The 22683-nt window shown below is 47.9% G+C and overlaps 1 protein-coding gene and 1 long non-coding RNA gene across 2 annotated transcripts in view; one reads left to right on the top strand and one right to left on the bottom strand.

The window, feature by feature from the left end:
• Positions 1 to 1822: 1822 nt before the first annotated feature.
• LOC138427136 (uncharacterized) lies at positions 1823 to 3577 on the bottom strand. The gene is made up of 2 exons (XR_011251923.1): positions 3224 to 3577; positions 1823 to 2684 (listed from the first exon to the last, which is right to left on the bottom strand). It is a non-coding gene; the product is annotated as an uncharacterized lncRNA (long non-coding RNA).
• The window catches only part of VPS37C (VPS37C subunit of ESCRT-I), a 29748-nt gene continuing 9993 nt past the window's right edge, over positions 2929 to 22683 (top strand). Inside the window, exon 1 of the mRNA XM_069566432.1 lies at positions 2929 to 3131. The gene's annotated coding sequence lies outside the window, so the exon portion shown is untranslated. The remainder of the gene's footprint in view (positions 3132 to 22683) is intronic.

The raw sequence follows: 22683 nt of genomic DNA, 5'->3' as shown, positions 1-22683 counted from the left end.
CAAAACAACAGTGGCTTACAAAGGCGGTTTTCTTCCTTTTGTGTAAAAATCCAGATGTGGGCATCCAGCAGTGTCATGGGGCATGGAGCTCCATGGTGTCAGGGCTCAGGCTCCCCCTCTTTTGTTGAGTGGTCAGGCATGGCCTCTAGTCTCACCATTACCTCATGGTTCAAGTTCACTGCTCTAGCTCAGGCTACTGCGTCCATATTCATGTCTACCATTGTACCAGTAAGTGAAAGGATTGCAAGAATATAAACTCAAGCCATCAGTAGTATTTTCTAAAACAAATACCAAATAAAAGACTATACCACAAAAATGTTTAGAACAAAAGGTCAAGATTCACTGTCTTGACCCTCCCTGCCTCCAGAAACAGTTTCAACCCAGTTTTCTGATAGCTGCTGTCAATTGGGAGCCATGCTGACATTATGTTCAAAATGAAACGTTTTCAAAACCAGCCACAGCATCCCTCAAAAGTGCTACCTGTGTCCCAGAAGGGGCAGTAGCTGAGATGGCCTTCCTCACGGATTCCATCCCTGGCAGCCTATGAGGGACTCTTCATGAAAGTGAAAGTCTAGTCATTCAGTCATGTCTGACTCTTTGTGATCCTATCGATTGTATGTAGCTGCCAGGCTCCTCTGCCCATGGGATTTCCCAGGCAAGCATACTGGAGTGGGTTGCCATTTCCTTCTCCAAGGGATCTTCTGGACCCAGGATGGAACTCACACCTCCCGCATTGCAGGCAGGCTCTTTACCATCTGAGCCACGAGGGAATCTATGAGGGACTCTTCAAAGAAAGAATAAACTCAGCTCAATAGTCAACAGTGATTATCTTAGCCAATCAAATCCACTCTCTCATGAATTTCAAAAAGAAGTCTGAGAGTATCCATTGAAAGGAAAGGTGTAACAAGAAAAAATAATCGAATGAGGCCAAAAGTATTGCTGTTCCTGGCACTGCCAGGTCTTAATTCAACATCGAATAAGATTTTCAATTTGGTCAGAAGATTTCCTTGGTCTAAGAAGCTCTCATCCTGGGGCACCACTTTTACAAACCTGCAATTTTGGACGCTGCTAAGAAGCAGACAGGGAACCACTTCACCTCCAGGTCAGCTTGTCGAGTACAAGCTGCCTAGACAAGACAGCACTAGCAGCAGGGCCTTGCTTCATGGGGCACCAGCCCAGTGATTCTGGGTGAGTTAGGATGTATTGTCTAAGGTTCCCTGTTATTTTTTAAGCACTATCCACACAGAATGGACTAAATGTAACCTAGGACCTTGGCAGAGGTCAGAGAGCAAATTGCCAACCTCTGTTGGATCATCGAAAAAGCAAGAGACTTCCAGAAAAACAATTACTTCTGCTTCATTGACTACGTTAAAGCCTTTGACAGCGTAGGTCACAGCAAACTGTGGATAATTCTTAAAGAGATGCGAATACCAGACCACCTTACCTGCCTCCGGAGAAACCTGTGCACATGTCAAGAAGCAACAGTTAGAACCGGACAAGGAACAACAGACTGGTTCCAAATTGAGAAAGGAGTACGTCAAGGCTGTATATTGTCACCCTGCTTATTTAACTCATAAGCAGAGCACATCATGCGAAATGCTGGACTGAATGAAGCACAAGCTGGAATCAAGATTGCCAAGAGAAGCATTGATAACCTCAGATATGCAGATGACACCGCCCTTATGGCAGTAAGTGAAGAGGAACTAAAGAGCCTCTTGATGAAAGCGAAAGAGGAGAATGAAAAAGCTGGCTTAAAACTCAACATTCAAAAAAAACCAAGATCTAGAGAAAGTGAATGGGGAAACAATAGGGAAACAATGGAAACAGTTAAAGACTTTATTTTCTTGGGCTCCAGAATCACTGCATATGGTGACTGCAGCCATGAAATTAAAAGATGCTTTCTCCTTAGAAGAAAAGCTTTGACAAACCTACACAGCATATTAAATAGAAGAGACATTGCTTTGCTGACAAAGGCCCGTCTAGTCAAAGCTATGATTTTTTCCAGGAGTCATGTAAGGATGTGAGAATTGGACTATAAAGAAAGCTGAGCACCAAAGAATTGATGCTTTTGGACTGTGGTGTTGGAGAAGACTCTTGAGGGTCCCCTGGACAGCAAGGAGATCAAATCACTCAATCCTAAAGGAAATCAACCCTGACTATTCATTGGAAGGACTGATGCTGAAGCTGAAGCTCTAATACTTTGGCCACCTGATGAGAAGAACTGACTCCTTAGAAAAGCCCCTGACGCTGGGCAAGACTGACTGCAGGAGAAGGGGACGACAGACGATGAGATAGTTGAATGGCATCACCGACTCGATGGACATGAGTTTGAGTGAGCTCCGGAATTTGATGATGGACAGCGAGGCCTGGTGTGCTTCAGTCCATGGGGTCGCAAAGAGTGGGACACGACCGAGCGACTGAAATGAGCAAATGAGGGCCTTGGGAAACAGGTTCCTTTTCAGGAAGCTACTCAGTTGTTTTGAGGAGCCAGCCAGTCAGTTCCAGTTTGACAGCCACTGCTGTTTGCTTGGGGACACTTAGGACACTGATCACTTCAGTCCTGGCTTGGGGGTTCCCAAGTCTGAGCTCAGACCGTCGAGGGAGTCCCCTTGGTGCTGGAATTCCATTCGTTTCCCTTCGGGTCTCCTTTGGGCCACTTTGAGCCTCACTCTGAAGGTCAGGCACTGTTTACGAAAAAAAGAAAAAGAAAAGATCATCTCTCTCCTGTCACAGAATCCGCGGATACCTGCGCAGGCGCACTCGCCCAGGGCCCGCCAATGGGCGGTGTCCCTCCTGGGGGCGGGGCAATGGCCTGTGGGGGCGGGGCCAGGCTCCCCTCTCACGGGAGGGTTCTCGTGGGCCCTCCCGTGGGTGTGGTCCCCCGGGTGGCGGCGAGTGTTCCCGGGGGTGCTGGGGGCCGGGGGGGGGGGCGGGGGGGGTACGCTATCATGGTGACTCAGAGGCCTGCGGCGCGCCTGCGGGAAGAGTGACGTGGGACTCGGCTCCCAGCGCCCGGACGTTGAAGGGGTCACTTCCGGCGGGAGGAGGCGGGCCTCGTCGATTCCGGAAATGTGGGCTTAGGCTGCGATTTAACCCCCCGACGGCTGTGGCGGCTGCGGAGGCGGCTTGGGGTACGTGAGTCGGACCCGGGGAGGGGCGAGGATGGGAATGGGGGCGGCGCTGGCCGTCGCTCCCGGCGCGTCCCCGGGCGTGCCCACTTCACCTGGCAAAGGCTGGTGATTGGGCGCGAGGGACGCGTGACTCCCGCCGGGACCGGCGCTCCTACCCGTGCAGCGGGACCGCGGGACGGAGGCAGTGCCCGAGCTCCCCGCCCAGGTCCGGTGTCCAGGCCCGCTTCACCCGTCACTGTCCGCTTTTCACCCTCCACCCCGTCCTTGAGCGTCTTGCCGGTCACACTTCTGGTGACATTAGAACCAGGTTGCCCATCGTACAGGTGGGGACAGAGGTATAAGAGTGCAGTGACTTGCCAGCAGCAGGCTGGCAAGAGTGGAGTCCAAATGACGCTCTCGTCTGTAACCCTTTGGGTTGTGCCCTTTCTCCAGGGCAGTGAGGATCCACCTTTGCAGCTTGGATCTGTTCCTATCCTGTATTCTTGTCCCAGCACCACTGACCAATCCCTAGTTCTGGGCCGGCAGGGTACAAAGCTCATTGGTGCTTGTGTATCTCCAAGGTGTGCCTGGTTCGTTCTGGGTTCCAAAAGGGTGGGTGAGTGGGTGTGTGTTTGACTCTGCACCTCAGGGTTTCAGCAAGTCAGTGCTTTCTTAGCTGCCCGGTATCTGGGTCACTCACCCTGAGAAGGTCCACCCTTAACTATGGAAACTTCACAGACTTCGGCAGTGTCCTAGTAATACTGTTTGTGACTGAGGCTTTTCCCACCCTCTTCACTGGCTGCCTGCCTCTTAACTCAGGAGTCCCATCTCCTACTGGTGCACCCAAGATGCTTCCACTTGACTGTCAGGTCTCTGACTGCTGTTGGTCCTAGAGCTGCAGGTGGTGGTGACAGAGGGACATGGGAAGGAAAGACTGTCTATGGTTGTTGTCCAAAGCTGTGACCCTGTGCAGGCCTGAACTCTGGTTCTGGATGGGAGTGAGAACTTGCGGTGAAGTTCTGGACCCTGGAGTGAGAGAGTTAGCATTCTTGGCAGTCATAGTGCCTAGAAAAGCTTTCCCCCCTAGATCATGCCAGAAATCTGGCTTGATGCCTTTGTAGTTTCCATTAGATTGAAATTTTTCTTAGTAGATTTCATTTGGACGGCTTCTATGGCTTTTTTGTTTTATTTCAAGGTAGCAATAGCTCTGATTTCTTACCTTGCTGCCATGTGCTTTTGACAGTGTTCTAGGGGCTTTGTGAACATATAAGGATTTTGGAAACAGTTCAAGGTAGGTGGTGAGCCTATTTTGCTGATGATGTGAGGGAGACCTAAAGATGTTAGGTAGAGTGCTGCAGCCAGTAAGTGGCCACATTGGGAGTTTTAACCCGTGAGCCTTATTTCCAAGCTAATATATTTGCTGGTGGTCATGTATGGATGTGAGAGTTGGACTGTGAAGAAGGCTGAGCACCGAAGAATTGATGCTTTTAAACTGTGGTGTTGGAGAAGACTCTTGAGAGTCCCTTGGACTGCAGGGAGATCCAACCAGTCCATTCTGAAGGAGATCAACCCTGGGATTTCTTTGGAAGGAGTGGTGCTAAAGCTGAAACTCCAGTACTTTGGCCACCTCATGCGAAGAGTTGACTCATGGGAAAAGACTTTGATGCTGGGAGGGATTGGGGGCAGGGGACGACAGAGGGTGAGATGCCTGGATAGCATCACTGACTCGATGGACGCGAGTCTGAGTGAACTCCGGGAGTTGGTGATGGACAGGGAGGCCTGGCGTGCTGCGATTCATGGGGTCGCAAAGAGTCGACACGACTGAGCTACTGAACTGAACTGATGCATCTGTAATGCTTGTCAAAGATATGGAGCCCCACCTCCAGATATTCTTGCTTAGGTTCTCTATGGCATGTGCTGTTCTGTGCTTACTCGCTCAGTCACGTTCGGCTTTTTGCAATCCCGTGTACTGTAGCTCACTAGGCTCCTCTGTCTATAGAGATTCTCCAGGCAGGAATAATGGAGTGGATTGCCATGCCCTCCTCCAGGGGATTTTTCCGACCCAGGGATCAAACCCAGGTCTCCTGTATTGCAGGTGGATTCTTTACCAACTGAGCCACCAGGGAAGCCCAGAAGGACATAGGAATTTGTATTTTTAACACTTGAACTCGGTGATTCTTACTGTAGGGCAAGTTTGGAAGCACTGCCCTACAAAAAAGGAGTTTGTAGATTTGTTGAGCTTGGAAGTGAAATTTTTTCTAAGGGTTCTTATTGTCTTTTTGCTTATTGCTATGTAATTTGCTAATCTGCTGTGAAAAGGGCATCAGAGTAACCAGCTGTATGAATCATCTCTTGGACACTGTTGTCCAGTCCTGGTAGGGTTTTTCCAGACTGACCTAATCGGGTCAGCAAAGACCTTGTTTTAATCTGATTGGATCTCTGTCCGGAAATTGTTTAGTTTCTCCTTAGAGTTTGGGGTTTTCAGAAGGCTCTAGTTTATTTCTGCATATTTGCCCCATGACAGAGAGATCTCTGTAAAGGCAAGAGTGTCTCTGAGGTTTGGGGACTATAAAGGAGGTTTACTTAGCAGGTGTTTGCTCCACTACATTTCTCTTCCTTTTCACTGGTTTATGTGAAAGGCTTGAGCAAACACCAAACAGCTTGATTGTTGTGATTTAGCTGTGGCTTACAAGTGCAGTCCTTGGAGTTTAGGGTAGGGAGAAGAGGGAAGACTGAATCAAGAAAATGAAACAAATGACCCAGGTCAGATATGCCTAGCACTGAAGACATGTAAGTCTTGCTAATTTATCTGCTTCTTCATGGGAGGAATTACAAGTAGTAAAAGAGGAAAGTGCATTATGCTATTACTTTGTTTTTCTTCCGTCTAGTGAACATTGATTTCTAAGTTAATTTTGTTGTAAACGGAGGATGTAGTTTGTATGATTTGAATTGTTATAATTCACTGTTCCATATAAACGTTTAGGAGTGTTAGGCTCTTTTGATGAATTGACCTCCTTTATCATGAAATGACCCTTTCAGTCCCTGGTGATACTCTTTGTTCTGAAATCTACTTTGTGTTGTATTAATACAGGCAATCCAACTTAAAAACAATTAGTGCTAATGGATTGATATCAGAATATTTGAAGAACTTCTACAGCTCAACAATGAAAAAACAACCAGGTTAAATTTGACAAAGGTCTTGAATAGACATTTCTCCAAGGATGATATACCAATGGCCAATAAGCACATGAAGATACTCAATATCACTAGTCATTAGGGAAATGCAAATCAAATGACAAAGAGCTACCACTTCTCACTCATTCGAATAACAATTGTTAAAAAAGAAAACCATCTGAAGTATTGGCAAGTGTTAGTGGCTCAGTCCTGTCGGACTCTTTGCAACTCCATGGACTGTAGCCTGCCAGGCTCCTCCGTCCATGTAATTTTCCAGGCAAGAATATTGGAGTGAGTTGCCATTTCCTTCTCCGGGGGATCTTCCGACCCAGGGATTGAACCTGGGTCTCCTGCATTACAGGCAGACTCTTTACCATCTGAGCCACCAGGGAAGCCCAGTGGCTCAGATGGATCCCTTTCTTGTATTGCTGGTGGAAATGTGTAAAGTGAACAGCTGCTGTGGAAAACAGTATGGCAGTTCCTCAAAAAATTAAAAATAGAATTACCATGTGATCTAGCAATTCCAATTCTGAGTATATACCCTAAAGAAATGTAAACAGATGCAGGTATCTGTACACCAGTGTTTCTGGCAGCATCATTCACAATAACCAAAATGTAGAAGCAACCCAAGTGTCCACTGCCAGATGAATGGGTAGACTGAATGTGATACCTGCACACAGCAGAATAGCATTCAGCTTTAAGAATGAAGGAAAGTTTTGACAACATGGATGAGAGTTGAAGCAATAATGCTAAGTGAAACAAGTCAGTTGCTAAAGGGTAAATGATCCTCCTAACAATGCAGAAGATTCCGGTTCAACCCTGGGTCAGGAAGATCCCCTGGAAAAGGAAATGTCAACCCACTCCAGTATTCCTTGCCTGGGAGATCCCATAGACAAACGAGTCTGGCGGACTACAGTCCATGGGGTTGCAAAGAGATAGTCATGACTTAGTGACTGAGCAACAACCTCTTGTATAAGGTACCTGGAGTAGTAAATTCATAGAATCAGAAAGAAAAATGATGGTTGTCAAGGGCACAGGAAAGGGAGGAATGGGAGTTAATGTTTAAGAAGTACAAGTTTCAGTCTGAGATAATGGAAAAATTCTGGAGGAAGATGGTGGTGAAATACAACAGTGTGATGTATTTAATGTTACAAAACTGTACACATTAAATGTTTTACATGGAAAATGTTATGTATATTTTACCACAATTAAATAAATGGATAGGTATTTTAAAAATTAGTGTTTGTGTGGTGTATCTCTTTACATCCTTTTAGTTTTGAATTGTTTGTGTCTTTACATTTAAAGTGAATTTCTTGTAGGCAGCATATAGATGAGTTTTCCATTTTGTAAATTCAGCCTTATAATTTCTGCCTTTTAATTGGGATATTTAGGCCATTTACATTTATTGTGATTATTACTGTAGTTAAGTTTAACTCTCAAAGTCTTTGTACTGCACCGTCTTGCTTCAGATCGTGCATTTTAATTTAACCTGAGCATGTCAACTGGGATGTTTTCTATACAGTTCCCTCTGACAGGTGTGCTCTGAGTCCAGGATGAAGTGTGAGTCTACCCATCTGGAGAACGTCATGTCAGAGTCTCCTCAGTGGGGTGCAGTCAGTCACCTGAGGGACAGGCCTTAAGTGTGAGGCACATGGAATGCTGGGTGCTGGGGCCTGGCTGATTCTCTTCTCACTGCGTAGTGCTGTCCATGGGGGATCTGCTGGCATCTGGGGCCCAGGGTACAACTCTGTGCCAGGTTTACCTCTGATGGGTTAACTCTGGTTGGCTTTAACTCTATCATCTTGCTGTTCGTTTTCAATCTGTCCTATGTTTTTTCTTCCTATATCTCCCCTTTTTTTCTTGAGTAATTTGGGATCGAGTAGTTTTTTTTTAATTCCATTTTATTGCCTTTGTCAGTTTATTAGGTGTTTCTTTTAACGTAGTTGCTTTAAGATTCACGATATGTGTCATAACTTGTCATAGTCTATAAGCAAGTGATCTTATATTATTTTACGTGTAGTATAAAAACCTTACCATAATATATTCTCGTTTCCTCCCTCCTGGCCTTTATACTGTTGTCATACACATCACTAAGTCAATTATATTTTTCACAGCATTTTTGATGTGGTTCTGGTGTCTTTTGGCTTGCATTGTTTCCTATGTGTAATCTGCTGTCTTTATTTTATGAAGTTCATCTGTTCATATCTCTCTTTTTTCCTTCTGGCCACTTTTATGACTAATTTTAAATGATTGAATTATTATGTGCCTTGGTTAGTTTTGGGCTTTCCTTGTGGCTCAGCTGGTAAAGAATCCATCTGCAATGTGGGAGACCTGGGTTTGATCCCTGGGTTCAGAAGATCCCCTGGAGAAGGGAAAGGCTACCCACTCCAGTATTCTGGCCTGGAGAATTTCATGGACTGTTTAGTCCATGAGGTCACAAAGAATTGGACATGACTGAGTGACTTTCACTTTTTGGGTAGTTTTCATATTTCTTGTGCTTGAGTTAATGGAGTTTTTGTATCTGTCAGTTTAAAGCTTTCATCACATTTGGAAATTTTTCAACTAGTCATTCTTGAGGGATTTTCTCTGTTCTCTTCTCTCTCCCCTTTTTGGAAAATACAGTCACATGCATTTTAGTCTTCTTAAAGTTGCTCCACAGCTGTCTGACGCTCAGTTTACTTTTTCCCCAGTCTGTGTGTGTGTGTGTGTGTGTGTGTGTGTGCGTGTGCACGTGTGTGTGTGTGTGGTTGGTTTTGCATGGTTTCTGTTTCTTCAAGTTTATTGATCTCTTCTTCTGTAGTGTCTAATCTGGTATTTTTTCCGTATGGTATGGTTTTTATATCAGACATTCGTAGTTTCCATTTCTAGAAGTTTGATTTGGGTCTTTTATTTTTTTGTCACTGCTTTACATGCTTAATCTTCTTTTGCATTTTGAGTATATGGAAGATGGTTATAGGAACCATTTTAATGTCCTTGTGTGCTAGTTACATTATCTATATTTTTGAATCTGTTTCTACTGACTGGTTTTCCCCTCATTATGGATTATATTTTCTTCTTGGTATATGTGACCTTGGTGCAGGCAGGCAGGCAGACATGAATGAGACATATGCTGGGCCCTTGGGAATCTCCCAGTCTTGCTGGAGAGTCATGTTGATTTCTACATAGTAATTGCTGCGTGGTGTGTTGGGCATCCCTGGTAGCTCAGTAAAAAATCCACCTGCAGTGTGGGAGCTCTGGGTTCAGTCCCTGGGTTGAGAAGATCCCCTTGCAAAGGGAATGGCTACCCAGTCCAGTATTCTTGCCTGGAGAATTCCATGGATAGAGGAGCCTGGAAGGCTACAGTCCATGAGCTTGCAAAGAGTTGGACACCTGAGTGACTAATACTTTCACTTCACTTCATATAAAGAGCACCATGGGAGGGCAGGATGATGTCTTTGGGACAAGAGCAAGGAATACTTCCAAGATAACTGACAATAAAGGATCACCAGGCATTTTCAAGCTGGAGAAGGTATAGGGAGGAAATTCCAGGCTAGGTGGACAGAATGGTAAGAGCAAAGACAGAGCGGCAAACCTTGGGGTTCCTACAGGACAGGGTCCCCATCTTATTGATCTTTTTAGATGCGGAATATTTGCCAGAATATTGAAAGCTTTTAGTTTGTTCTGGGAATAGGTAGAAAAGACAGTCAGGTGGAGTCCACAGCCCATGGAGGCATGGAGGGAGATGTAGCTGGAAGAGGAGGCTCAGGCTCTGCTGGTGCAGGGCCTTGAATGCCAAGCTGAAGAGCACAAGATTTTGAGCATGATACCAAACACTGGGTGTTTTAAAAACCAGTTTTCAGCAGCCCTGATTGACTGTGTTCTCTGGATTTTCCTGTGGGATGTGGAAGAGTGCTGGAGGAGGCTGAGTCTGCTAAAACCAGCCGGGAAGCTGCCAGAGACCCTGGCTCCTATGGACATTCTGCACTAGGAGGGAGAGGAGTCTAGAGCTCACTGTGGTGCTGATATAGCTCTGCCCCGTCTCACCTATGTGGTGATGGCCTCTGTAGATTGCTGCCTGAGTCATGAGTAGAGTTGAGGAGGCTCAGGCCTCATTTCTCTTTTTCCGTGACTACACTGTTGCCCCCTCCCAACACACCTACCTGCATCTGCTGGACCCAGAAATTTGTAGGGTCAGACATGGCTGGCAGGGGTAAGGTCTGGAGCTGGCCTCACTCTATACCAGCCTAGGATGGCCCCAGGTCAGCCTGGAGAGCGAGGCTCCTCATCTTGGAGGTAAAACAGACACACTAGCATGACCCTGTACAGATTCCTATTATTTGCCCTGAGTGTGTCTTTGGCTTAACCTTCATCTTGATCCTTGGGATGGCTGAACCTGTTTGCTCAGCCTGGTCTGCAGATGAGAAAGTGTGGGGTGGGGTGGAGGACTGCCAGCCACAGTGCGAGATCCTCTCTGAGTCATCTCAGCATTTGGGATGGAATAAAAAGAAATGAAAGTTTGATGTGAAGTAGCTTAGGATGTTTTTATTTTCACATCAGAGCCACAGGGCAGATAAGTGGGAGTCTTCTCTTAAGTGGTTGGGCTGTGTTTTACTGTCAGGAAGTTTCCAGAATGGACTACTTGTTAGATGACCTATTTTTTTTTTTTTTTTGGCTATCGTATTGACTGAAGCTGAATGCTATTGATCTGAGTTCCATCCAGCCATCTGAGTTCTGTCATTCTGTTGACTGGTGTGGTCTCTGGAGGAATCTGAGGTTTTCTCTCCTTAGTGTCCATGTGAGAAGGGCTTGAGTTACAAACATCAGAATGGGCTGAGTGTGGGAACTCAGACATGGTAATAAGAATCATGACCCTTTATTGAACCTGGCCTGTGAACAGGGCGTTAGTTTTCCCTGGGACCAGCTCATTTGTCCTTGTAAAACTCCTGTGTTACAGATGAGATGGAGGTCTAGGGGGATGAAGTAAGCTGCCTCTGCCCCTCCTTACTGCTTCTCCCAAAGACCACTCCAGCTTTCCCATGTGCTCTGTGAGAACCATGCACCATTTACTGTGCAGAGCCCACCCTCCCTCACTCCCTCTGTGCCCTGCAGGTGAGGCATCCCAGCTGGAGGACGGGGGATAAGGCAGATGGTGGAGGGGATGGTAGGGATCAACAGGAGTGAGGGGTCAGGGCTGGGGTTTTCCAACTGCCTTCCTGGAAGGTGCCTTGGGGACCCCCGTGATGTCAATGGGAAGACTGAGCTGGGAGAGTGGGGCTCTTCCCTTACCCCTTCGCCCAGAGCATGGCCTCTGTGATGTGTCCTGAGTGCTGGGGGATTGATAAAGTTTTGGAAAACATCAGGAGTGGGCTCAGGAGGCACATGGGGAAAGAGGATGGAGGTGCAGGTCCTGACAGCGTGTCAGGCTATGCTTAGACTCCTCCCAGCCAAGGTGTTGGGGAGATAAACAGAAGAGGGAAGGGGAAAGCAAATAGGTGGTGAGCTTCAGGGAAGGTTGGATGGAGTTAGAAGCAGTGTTTAAAAAACATTAATCCTTAGGTGCCTGGCAGTTTGGAGGTAGGAAGTCCCATTTTGGAATTTGTGGAAGGGTAGCGATGGATGCACCTGAAAGACATTTGAACAGTGCCTAGATCAGGCCTGGTGGTGGACCTCAGAGGTGAAGGCACTGGCCTGGAGGGCAGAAGTGAGGATGGAAGGCTGCTGGAAGTGCAGGTCAAGAGGGGAATCGAGTTTGGGGAGGAAAAGGGTGATAAGGGCGCCTTCCTGCACTTGGCACAGTAAATGGCTCATCATCCCTGGGTCTTCTCACTTGGAACCTGTCTCTTGGGAAAGAGGAATCAGATGGAGTTATTCAGGGACCTGAGGAGCATCCAGTCATGTAAATATTAATGTACTGATGATAATGATCTCCAAAAGCCTTATCCTGAGAGACCATACATCCCCCATAGATGTATGGGTCCCCTAATGTGTGTGGACGTTTGTTCAGATTGGTCTGGAGTCTGTTTCAGAAAGCCATATCCTTTGCTGCCTTCTGGAACCTGTTCTTTCAGAGTTCTCCCACATGGGCCTAGCTGGGAGCCTAGCAGGGTTGTCAGGCAGCACTTTACAACAATTCAGTTCAGTTCAGTTCAGTCGCTCAGTCGTGTCCAACTCTTTGCAACCCCATGAATTGCAGCACGCCAGGCCTCCCTGTCCATCACCAACTCCCAGAGTTCACTCAAACTCACGTCCATTGAGTCAGTGTTGCCATCCAGCCATCTCATCCTCTGTCGTCCCCTCTTCCTCCTGCCCCCAATCCCTCCCAGCCTTAAAGTCTTCTCCAATGAGTCAGCTCTTTGCATGAGGTGGCCAAAGTACTGGAGTTTCAGCTTTAGCATCATTCCCTCCAAAGAACACCCAGGACGGATCTCCTTTAGAATGGACTGGTTGGATCTCCTTGCAGTGCAAGGGATTCTCAAGAGTCTTCTCCGACACCACAGTTCAAAAGCATCAATTCTTCGGCGCTCAGCCTTCTTCACAGTCTAACTCTCACATCCATATGTGACCACTGGAAAAACCATAGCCTTGACTAGACAGACCTTTGTTGGCAAAGTAATGTCTCTGCTTTTGAATATGCTATCTAGGTTGGTCATAACTTTCCTTCCAAGGAGTAACTGTCTTTTAATTTCATGGCTGCAGTCACCATCTGCAGTTATTTTGGAGCCCCCAAAAATAAAGTCTGACACTGTTTCCACTGTTTCCCCATCTTTTGCAAAAGTGTGAGAGTGCATGAGTTAATGCTACCTAGCGCTGGCTTGGTGGTTTTCCTAGCACCTCCAGAAGTTTTCGTGTTTATTTCTTGCTAAACTCTTATAACCACCCCATGAAGTTGGCAGAGTTACTCCCATGTTCCCAGTAAGAAACAGAATTAGAAGGCTGAATAATTTGCCCAAGGTCACATAACTAGTAAAAGGTCAAGTTGTGTTAGTTGCTCAGCACGTCTCAGTCTTTGCAACCCCACGCCCTGTATCCTGCCAGGCTCCTCTACCAGTCCATGGAATTCTCCAGACAAGAATACTGGAGCAGGTAGCCATTCCAGTCTTCTCCAGAGTATCTTCCCAACCCAGGGATCAAACCTGGGTCTCCTGCCTTGCAGGTAAATTCTTTACTGTCTAAAGCCCAGTAAAAGGTCAACCTGGGATTTAAATCCAGAATATTGGACACTCAAGCCTTGAACTCTTTCCACTGCCTTTCACACTGTTCTAACTATTTAGCACTGAGAAGTATTGAGGGATCTCCGACCCCAATCCCAACTCCAGAAATTCCTTAGAAAGAAAGGAAACAAAAGAAGTCTTCCTTCTGGAAGACCTCTGGTACATACTACCTTTTCAGATTGTCACAGCAGGTCAGTTCGATGGTGTTTTGGGGCAAGTGAGAAGTGCATGATGGGTGGTTTGCTTTTGTCAAGTCCTGTGGGAAGTTAGGTGACCGAATGTCTGCCTACTTGATTTAACAGTTGAAATCGTCCTGGGAAAAGAAAACTTAATCAGGTCAGAACATATTTCCTCATTAAGCAGCAGGCTTAGAAAGGTTTCTAAGGCAGCCACAGGTGTTTCTGTCACAAGGGGAGAAATGGGGCCATTTTCAAATGACACGCAGAGATTGAACTATGCAGGTTGCCTTGGTAACAGCTTCTTGTGCTGCCCTAGGGAGATGTGAAAAAGTGACAAGAAAAGCCAAGGCGCTTACAACTCTCCTTGCAGTGTGATTTCAGGCTTGAAGTAGTTGGCAAGGAAAGGTTGGCTGGTAAGGGTGAGGACGGGAGTAATCAGAGCCAGTGCTTTAGCTCCTGGTGGAGCCAGGAAAACAGAAGCACTGGCTCAGTCAGAGTTACGGGTTATGGTTCAGAAATAGCAGTTATTTCCTTAACTCAGTATTGAACCCTGGAGAGTCAGGAGTCACCTCAAATCATCGGATTGTCCCCTAGGAGGCAGAATAATTAATATTTATTCTGGACTCAGGGCTGCTTGCTCATGCCAGGCACACATGCAGCCCCCAAGGTGGGATTATCATCATGCTGCCCATCTTACAGATGAGGAAACTGAGGTTAAGGGACGTGTTTGAGATCACACAGCTAAGGAGCTGAGGAGCCAAAGCCCAAACCTAGGACCTCAGTCCTCAGATTCTGTTTCTGTTCTGCACCCAGCAGGAAGAGACCTGCTAATTGTTTATGCAGAAGCACAGGGTGAGGGGCACCGCCAGCCATCTCTAGGGCTGCACACCTTACTCTGATCTGAGCACCCTCCTGCTTAGAAAATGCTGAGTTGTGCTTTCAGATTTAACTCCCCGTCCCCCACCCTCTCCTCCGCCCAGCGAGTTTATCCTTGCACAGGATCTAATATCAGTTGGAAGTATTTGTTGTTGAGCTGAACAGTCCCAGGATAGGTCCTCACTGAACGGAAGCCATCAATACCTTGCTGTTCTCCCGCTTGAGGTCAGATCTGGAGGGCTGCCCCGAGCTGAGGCCTGGCAGGAGTCCCACCAGGACATTCTGCAGCCACCGTCTCGGGGAGTAGTGACCAAGGGCAGCACTCTGGCCTCCATCCACCGGGGGTTGTGTAGTCACTTCGGGGCCTCATTATCTTCCACTCGATCGTGTTTCCCCGTGTTCAAGGTACGTGAGCTCGATTTCATTAAGATAGAGAGTAGTGGAAAGATGAGGGCAAGACTGCAAGCACCAGAACCAGTGGCCGGAGAGCTCGTGACCCCGCCCCATGCTGTGAGGTTTGGCAGGGCCAGGGTCGCACCTGGGGACCGCCTCCTTGTCTCTGGCTGGAGCTGGTCCAGCTTGGCCAGCCACTACACCAAGGCAGAAGCTGGGCTCCAGGACACCTGAGAAGTGTCGTCTCCTCACCCCCTCACACATGCCTTCTTTCTGCGGACTGTGTCCTCCCCGCACGTATTTCTCATGGAGGGTACGGTGTTGATGTCAGGTGGCAAACCACAGCACACCCCGCGGTCGTTACTACTTTGAACTGGTTACTGAAATGTAAAAACGGGGAGACGTCACAGAGTGTGGGTTTCTAGCCTCCCTTGGAGACCAGGCAGCTCTGGTCATGCTGGGCCCGCCCTCCAGGAGGTGCCCGAGCTGGGATGGAGCTTTCGGCGGAGACGGTCTCTGACACACCTGCCTGGCTTGTGTAAGCATCTGGGTTTGTGAGCTGTGTGGGGGTGAAAGCTCAGAGGAGAAAAGAGAAAGACAGGAAGAAGGAAAGGAAAAGAAAAGAGGAAGTTTCTCTCTCAGTTAGTGAGCAATCGGTGATGCATTGTCTCTTCTCAGTGAAGGGGACACAGATCAGCCCCTGTTCCTTTCCCACCTCGGTCCCAGTATGACCTCCACCTCAGTCCCAGTCTGATCTCCTACGGATGGGAGGTAGCGCCCCCCACAGAGCTGTTGTCTCTGTGCCTGTGGATGCTCTGTGAGTGGCTCCCATGGCGGCCCTGCTGACGCCTGCCCCTGACCCTCTGACTCCTGTTCCAACACCAGTCTCCTCTATAGGGAGGCCTCCTGGGCTCCCAGCACCCCCATCCTCAGAGCTGACCCCCTACCAACTCCTCACTCCACTCTCACCTGTGTTCACTATGCTTCCTGGTGAAATGTTTCTTTTTAAAAAACCGAACGGAGTTGCTAGAGAGCATCAGTTTTAACATAAGTCTGTGTCTGGTTCGTAATCAGAAGTCAGTAAACATTTATTCCCCTCCTTCTGCTCCCACTTACCCTTCCTGCTTTCATCTGGAGCCCTGCTCTGTCCTTGCCTTGTAGTAACTGTTCCTTAAATGTTCATTCAGTGAAGCAGGAATAAATGAATGAAGGCTGAAGATAGAAGAAGCCCCGCCCTCATCGCCCTGTGTCCCGTGTGACTTGCCCACCAGCCAACTCCCTGCGGCTGGCTGTTTTTCTTAGCATTCCCTGCACTGCAGCCTCTGCCGGGCCCTGGGGATACCTTGGCCGATGAGAACTCTCCTTGCCATCAAGGGGCTTGCCTCTCCTCACCTTGCCTCTTCTCTCTTGGCCCCTCCCATGGGCAGTCCGCAGGCACTGCCCAAGAAGTGCCCCGCCTCCTTCTGGGCACCGTGGTAAGTGGGAGGGGGTCCAGTTCAGGGCCACAGTGCCGAGGGGTGAGGTCGCTGGAGTTGTTAGGCCTCCAGAAGCAAAAGCATATGGACTATGTATCCCCAAGAGCTTCTCCGTAACCCTTCCCCTGCCCCATTCTCTACTTGATGGCTTCCCTGGGTTGTGGCCACTTTGAGAAGCACTGGTCTGGATTCCTCTGCCACTTTGGATGATCTGGAGGCAGAACACTGACTTTGGGGGTACCTGCTTTGTGGGCCTGGGCAGAATACTGTCTGTTCTCCACCCCCATCCCCAACCTCTTCTACAAATTATGAGAAATGCTTGTTACTCTCAGCCTCTGTGGGTGTCTTGGGATCAGGCAGTGTCTGTGGACTTCTGAAGCAAAAGCATCAGAAATTAACTTGCAGGGGTGGGCGATGCCTCAGTAAATCTTGTAAGATGGAACTTGCCCACTCCTCAGGTCAGCGGGCATCTTTGTGAGCCACCTCTACCCAGGAGGCAGGGCCCGGGGAGGGCCAAGTTGATCGGCGGCTTGCCTAGGCTTGTAATCTCTGCAGCTCAGATAATGTTATAGCTAAACGCTACCCTCATCTCTCCCGTATGTCATTTGTGAAGTCAGAATACCAGGATAGGATGGAACTCTGGCCTGCAGTAATAGTTTATAGGAACTTGGGCAATATAGCCGTTTTCAGGACCTGGCGCAGTACCCTGTTTGTCCCTGGCTTTCATCTCTGAAATAGGGGTAATCATGCCCTGAGTTCACTGTACTTACTAGACAGTTTATATAAATTAATGGGAGAGTTTGCAAAGATCTTTGATTTCAGAAGAAGGGAGCCATGGAACCATTAGGGTCCCTTTGACAAGGAAGGAAAATTGAGTGGGACACATTTGACCATGGGATCCTGAGCAGACCTCTTCCAGAGGAGATGGGGACCTGCGGCTCTTACACGGGCCAGCAGTGCCTTGTGGGGCAGTGTGAGCAGAGACAACTGGGTGGGCAGAGCCTTGTGCAAGGAGCAGCCAGCCAGGTCAGGGCTTCTAGGTCTGGCGTCCCCTCTGTTGTCTCCAAAGGGCTTCCCTGGTGGCTTATTCTGTAAAGAATCCACCTGCAGTACAGGAGACCCAGGTTTGATCCCTGGATTGGGAAGATACCCTAAAGGAGGAAATGGCTACCCACTCCAGTATTCTTGCCTGGAGAATTCCATGGACAGAGAAGCCTGATGGGCTACAGTGCATCAGGTAGCAAAGTTACATGCCATTCTACCTCAGTTTCACCACCTGTGAAATGGGCATGATAGAATTGAGAGGGATGTTGAGTTAGAAACCAGAGAAGGTGGATTAAGAAGAAAAGCACTGAAGCCCGCATCCCACTGTGGCCAAGTACATTTCACCTGAAAACTTGCTACATGAAAGAGATCTACTTCTGGTAGTGTCAAGAACATCAGAATTGCAGGCTGACCTCGAGGGTTCATTCTCATGACCTGCATGAAATGGAGCTGTTTCATGCCTGAAGTTCTTGAGGCATTTCAAACATGCATACTTTGAAGTCTGCAAAGAAAGGGAATCGACACAAGAGAGGCTTTGTATGACCATGGGACTGAGATGGTCTTTCTCCTGTCTTTGAGAGTAGCCATTTCCCTATCCTGAGTATTCTTTGGAAGGACTGTTGCTGAAACTCCACCTGATGTGAAGAACTGACTCATAGGAAAAGACCCTGATATGCTGGGAAGGATTGAAGGCAAAAGGAGAAGGCGATGGCAGAGGCTGAGATGGTTGAATAGCATCACCGACTCAGTGGACTTGAATTTGAGCAAACTCCAGGAGGTAGTGGAAGACAGAGGAGCTTGGCATGCTGCAGTCCATGGGGTCGAAAAGAGTCGGACACGACTTAGCAACTGAACAATAGCAACAACAACAAATCTTTCCCAATCAGGGAATGGCAGAGAGTCATCACAAGAGGGTGGATGAATGCCAGGTTGAGCACATGCCAGCATCTTCCGCACACAGAACGGAATCCTTTTCCCCAGCCAGCGGGCCTGATCCAGGGAAAGACAGTTTAATTAGGAGAGCTGTATGTTTCAATTCCTTGCCCACTTTGGGAGTGAGTTCTCACTGCCTAAAAGACATGTGATTGTCCAGGTCACCAGTTAGATAGATGTGTCAGGGGTTTTGCCACAGGAGTTTAAAGCCATCAAACAGAGCGAAGTGTGGGACTTCAGACAGCAGAGGAAGGTCCTCGTTTGGACAGCGGTTGGAGGGGAAGGCGACTCCGGGGGGGCCCTGTGTAGTGGCAGAGGCAGACCCCTGGGGTGCTCACTTGCTTTTTTTCCCTAAATCGGCCACCATTGTTTGGTTTTTTTTTTTCTTTTTAGTTTTATATGCTTTTTATTTTAAAAAAAATTTAATTGGAGGGTAATTGCTTTACAATATTGTGTTGATTTCTGCCATACAGCAACATGAATCAGCCATAGACATTCATACACCAAGATGAATAACCCCTCCCTCTTGAACCTCCTTCCTATTTCCCACCTGACCCCATCCCATCCCTCTAGGTCATCACAGACCACCTGATTTGAGCTCCCTGCATCATACAGCAAATTCCCACTGGCTGTTGTACATGTGGTAACTTGTATGTTTTCATGCTTCTCTCTCAGTTCATCCCACCCTCTCCTTCCCTCCGCTGTGTCCACAAATCTGTTCTCTATGTCTGCATCTCCATTGCTGCCCTGCTAGTAGGTTCCATCTTTCTAGATTTCATATATATCCATTAATATATGATGCTGGTTTTTCTGGCTTACTTCACTCTGTAACATGCTCTAGGTTCATCCACCTCACTAGGACTGACTCAAATGTGTTCTTTTATATGACTGAGTAATATTCTGTTATATATCTGTACCATAATTTCTTTATCCATCCATCTGTCAGTGGCTATCTAGGTTGCTTGCATGTCCTAGCTGTTGTAAATGGTGCTGCAACAAACATTGGGGTACATACGTCTCTTTCAGTTACGGTTTTCTCAGGGTATATGCCCAGTATGAGAAGCCTGGTAAGCTGCAGTCCATGGGGTCACTAAGTTGGGCACGATTGAGCGACTTCACTTTCGCTTATCACTTTCATGCACTGGAGAAGGCAATGGCAACCCACTCCAGTGTTCTTGCCTGGAGAATCCTGGGGACAGAGGAGCCTGGTGGGCTGCCGTCTCTGGGGTCTCACAGAGTCGGACACGACTGAAGCGACTTAGCAGCAGCAGCAGCGTGGGCTTCCAGGTGGCGCTAGTGTAAAGAACCTGCCTGCCAGTGCAGGAGACAGAACAGGCGCGAGTTCGATTCCTGAGGTTGGGAAGATCCCCTGGAGGAGGAGATGGCTGCTGTATTCTCGCCTAGAGAATCCCATGGACAGAGGAGCCTGGTGGACTACGCTCCATAGGGTCACAAAGAGTCCAATATCACTGAAGTGACTTAGCACAGCACAGCATTGTAATTCTATTCCTAGGATTTTTTTTTTCTTTATTTAACACAGGAAAGTCTCCTTTCTTGCTCAATATCTGCAGTGACTTATTACCAAACTTTGACAACAAATTACATGCTTACTGCTGTCCCTTTTCCTAGCGGAAGCAGCAGCCTCATACAGGTTTTAGCAACATCAGGCCCCCTTTGTGTGACCCTGGACTTTCAAGCCCAGGGGGGAGACTTGGCTGCTTTGCTGTCACAGACTCACCCACAATCACCCACATACACTACAGATTCACAAAGGATGGACGTGCACAGCTGATGCACAGAGGCGTCCGTACTACCCTTTGGGCAGCCCCAGTAGACAAAGAGATGAGAATGTTGTGAAATAACTTAAAAGTTTTAGAAAAATTTTGTGTTAGTGACTTTCCTCTAATCAAAACATTTCCCTTTCAGGGAGAAGGATAGTGGAGGGAAAGTGGCTGGTGAAGGCCAGCCCATCAGGGAAGCCAGGCCTCTCGGGGCTGCAGGGAGGTCCAGCGTCAGCACCTCTTGCTCATGATGAGCCCCCAGGACCCCCTCAGCCCCCCAGCCCCCAATACCCGGCCTGCACGCAGGGTGACTCTCTCGGCCTGCTTGAAGCCTGGCGGCATGACGGGTGTCCCCGTCGTATGGATCTGCCTGCGGAGGCCGCAGCAGTGGGGCTATCTTCCCCAGACCGTACATCCACGTTCTGCTGGTTGGTCTGGACACTGCAGTGGCCTCACTCAGTGATGCTCGATGTCACGGGGCTGCACACCCAGAGTTAAATCCCGGAGGGAAAGAGCCCTGTTCTCACACGCCAGAGCCCCTTCCATGTCTGCATGAGCCAGGCCATCAGCACCCGGAAGGCAGTGCGTGTGGAGGCCTGGTAGACCCTCAGCAGAAACAGCGCAGGGAGATAGAGCCCCCTGAAAACGTCCTTAAAATCAGTCATTTATGCTAAGTGAAGGAAGTTAAGGCAGGCAAAGCCAGATGCTCTATGATTTCACTTGTATGTAGAATCTAAAAAGCAAATGAACAAGCATAGCCTAACAGAAACAGAGTTACAGATACAGAGAACAAACAGAAGCAGGGGTGCAGCGGGGTGAGGGAGAACCAAGACGTGCAAACTTGCAGCTGCAAAATAAGTGAGCCACGTGGGTCAGGTGTACAGGGTGGGGAGTACAGTCAATAACTAACATCTTTGTAGGGCGACTGAGCGTAACCAGACTTGTCCTGGTGGTCATTTTGAAATGTATGGAAGCAAATCACTGTGTTGTATACTAGGAACTAACAAGGTTGTAGGTCAGTCACACTTCAAAACAAACAAACACAAATAAACTCATAGAAAAAGCGATCAGGGTTATGGTTACTAGAGATGGGGGTGGGGAGTAGGGGAGGGGAATTGGAGAAAGACCGTCAAAAGGTACAAACTTCCATTATAGGGTAGATAATCGATAGGGATGATAAAGAGATCATGATAAATATAACAGTTTATAAATTTTACTTATAAAAATGCAATTTATAGAGACAACGTAAGTGTAATTAACACCATATGTTACATTTGAAAGTCGTTAAGAAGGAAAGTCCTGAGAGTTCTCATCACACACACAAAAGTTTTTTCCTATTTCTTTAATTTTGTTACCTATAGGGAATGATGGATGTTCCCTAAAATTATGGTCATCATCTCATGATGTGAGTCAACTCATTCTGTTCTACACCTTAAACTTACACAGTGCTATATGTGAGCTATAGCTCAATAAAACTGGAAAGAAGGGAAGGAAGGAAGGGAGGAAGAAACAAAGAATGAATGGATCGTGGAGATGCTGAAGCTCTGGGTCTAGGGAACTTGGGACTCTGGCTTTCAGCAGGGACCACCGGCGAAGCCGCTGCAGATGGTGAGAAGAGTCCTGGACTGGTTCCGGCACTGCCCCCTCCGGGCCTGGTGACCCTGGACACCTCTCTGAGCCTCGTCTCTGAGGTTGGATAATAGCGAGACTCACTGTGTAATGAGGTTATGGGCGTCCTGGTGACAACAAAGACTTACGTAGTGCTGCAGTGTGCCAGGCACTGCTGTTTCACAGCTGGAGAAACTGAGCACAGCGAGATTAAATAACACACCTAGTAAGTGGCAGAAATGAGCTTCAGACCTAGGCAGTCTGGCTCCTGAGTTTATGCACCTAACATCTAAGGCCATTGGTTCCCAAAGTGTGTTCCGGGGGATCTCTGAGAACCCTGTCAGGCTGTCCATGAGGTCAGAGTGGTTTTTGTAACCTAGGGCAATATTTTCCTTTTTCCTTTCTTTCTTGAATGAGTACACAGGGAGGTTTTCAGAGGGTTCACGACACAACATCCTCCTGACGTCAAGTGTGTGTATGCTTTTGTGTTCTTGTGTTTTAAGAATCCCTCACTTTTAATTTTGATATTTATCAATAGCTAAGATCCACGTAAATGAGAACTCTTTGAGGTCTCCATAGTGTTAGGAGTGACAGGTGTCCTGAGACCAAAAAGTGTGCCATCAGCTCTTGAGGCTGTGCCGCCTTGAATGTGGTCTCACCGTGCCTGGCTGGGGCCACCTCCCTTGGTAAGTGGTCGGGGGAGAGTGGGGGCCCATCCCGGGGAGCGGGTGCATGGTGAGCGTGTCTGGACCTGCTGGGACCCTCTCGGGTGGCACTGTGGAAACTGCACTGTTTGTCTGCAGCCAGTCACCTGCCTACACTGCAGCGTCCATCCTCAGTCTGGGGGTGTCTCTGTGCCCAGCCCTAACTTTGGAAAGGAGCAGACACCCTCGTGTGGCAGGTCCCTCCCCTGGTGGGTG

The sequence above is a fragment of the Ovis canadensis genome, chromosome 21 (genome assembly GCF_042477335.2).
Source record: "Ovis canadensis isolate MfBH-ARS-UI-01 breed Bighorn chromosome 21, ARS-UI_OviCan_v2, whole genome shotgun sequence".
NCBI classification, from domain to species: domain Eukaryota; kingdom Metazoa; phylum Chordata; class Mammalia; order Artiodactyla; family Bovidae; genus Ovis; species Ovis canadensis.
The sequence above is the reverse complement of the archived record's forward strand: the minus strand, read 5'-3'. Positions and strand labels throughout refer to the sequence as shown.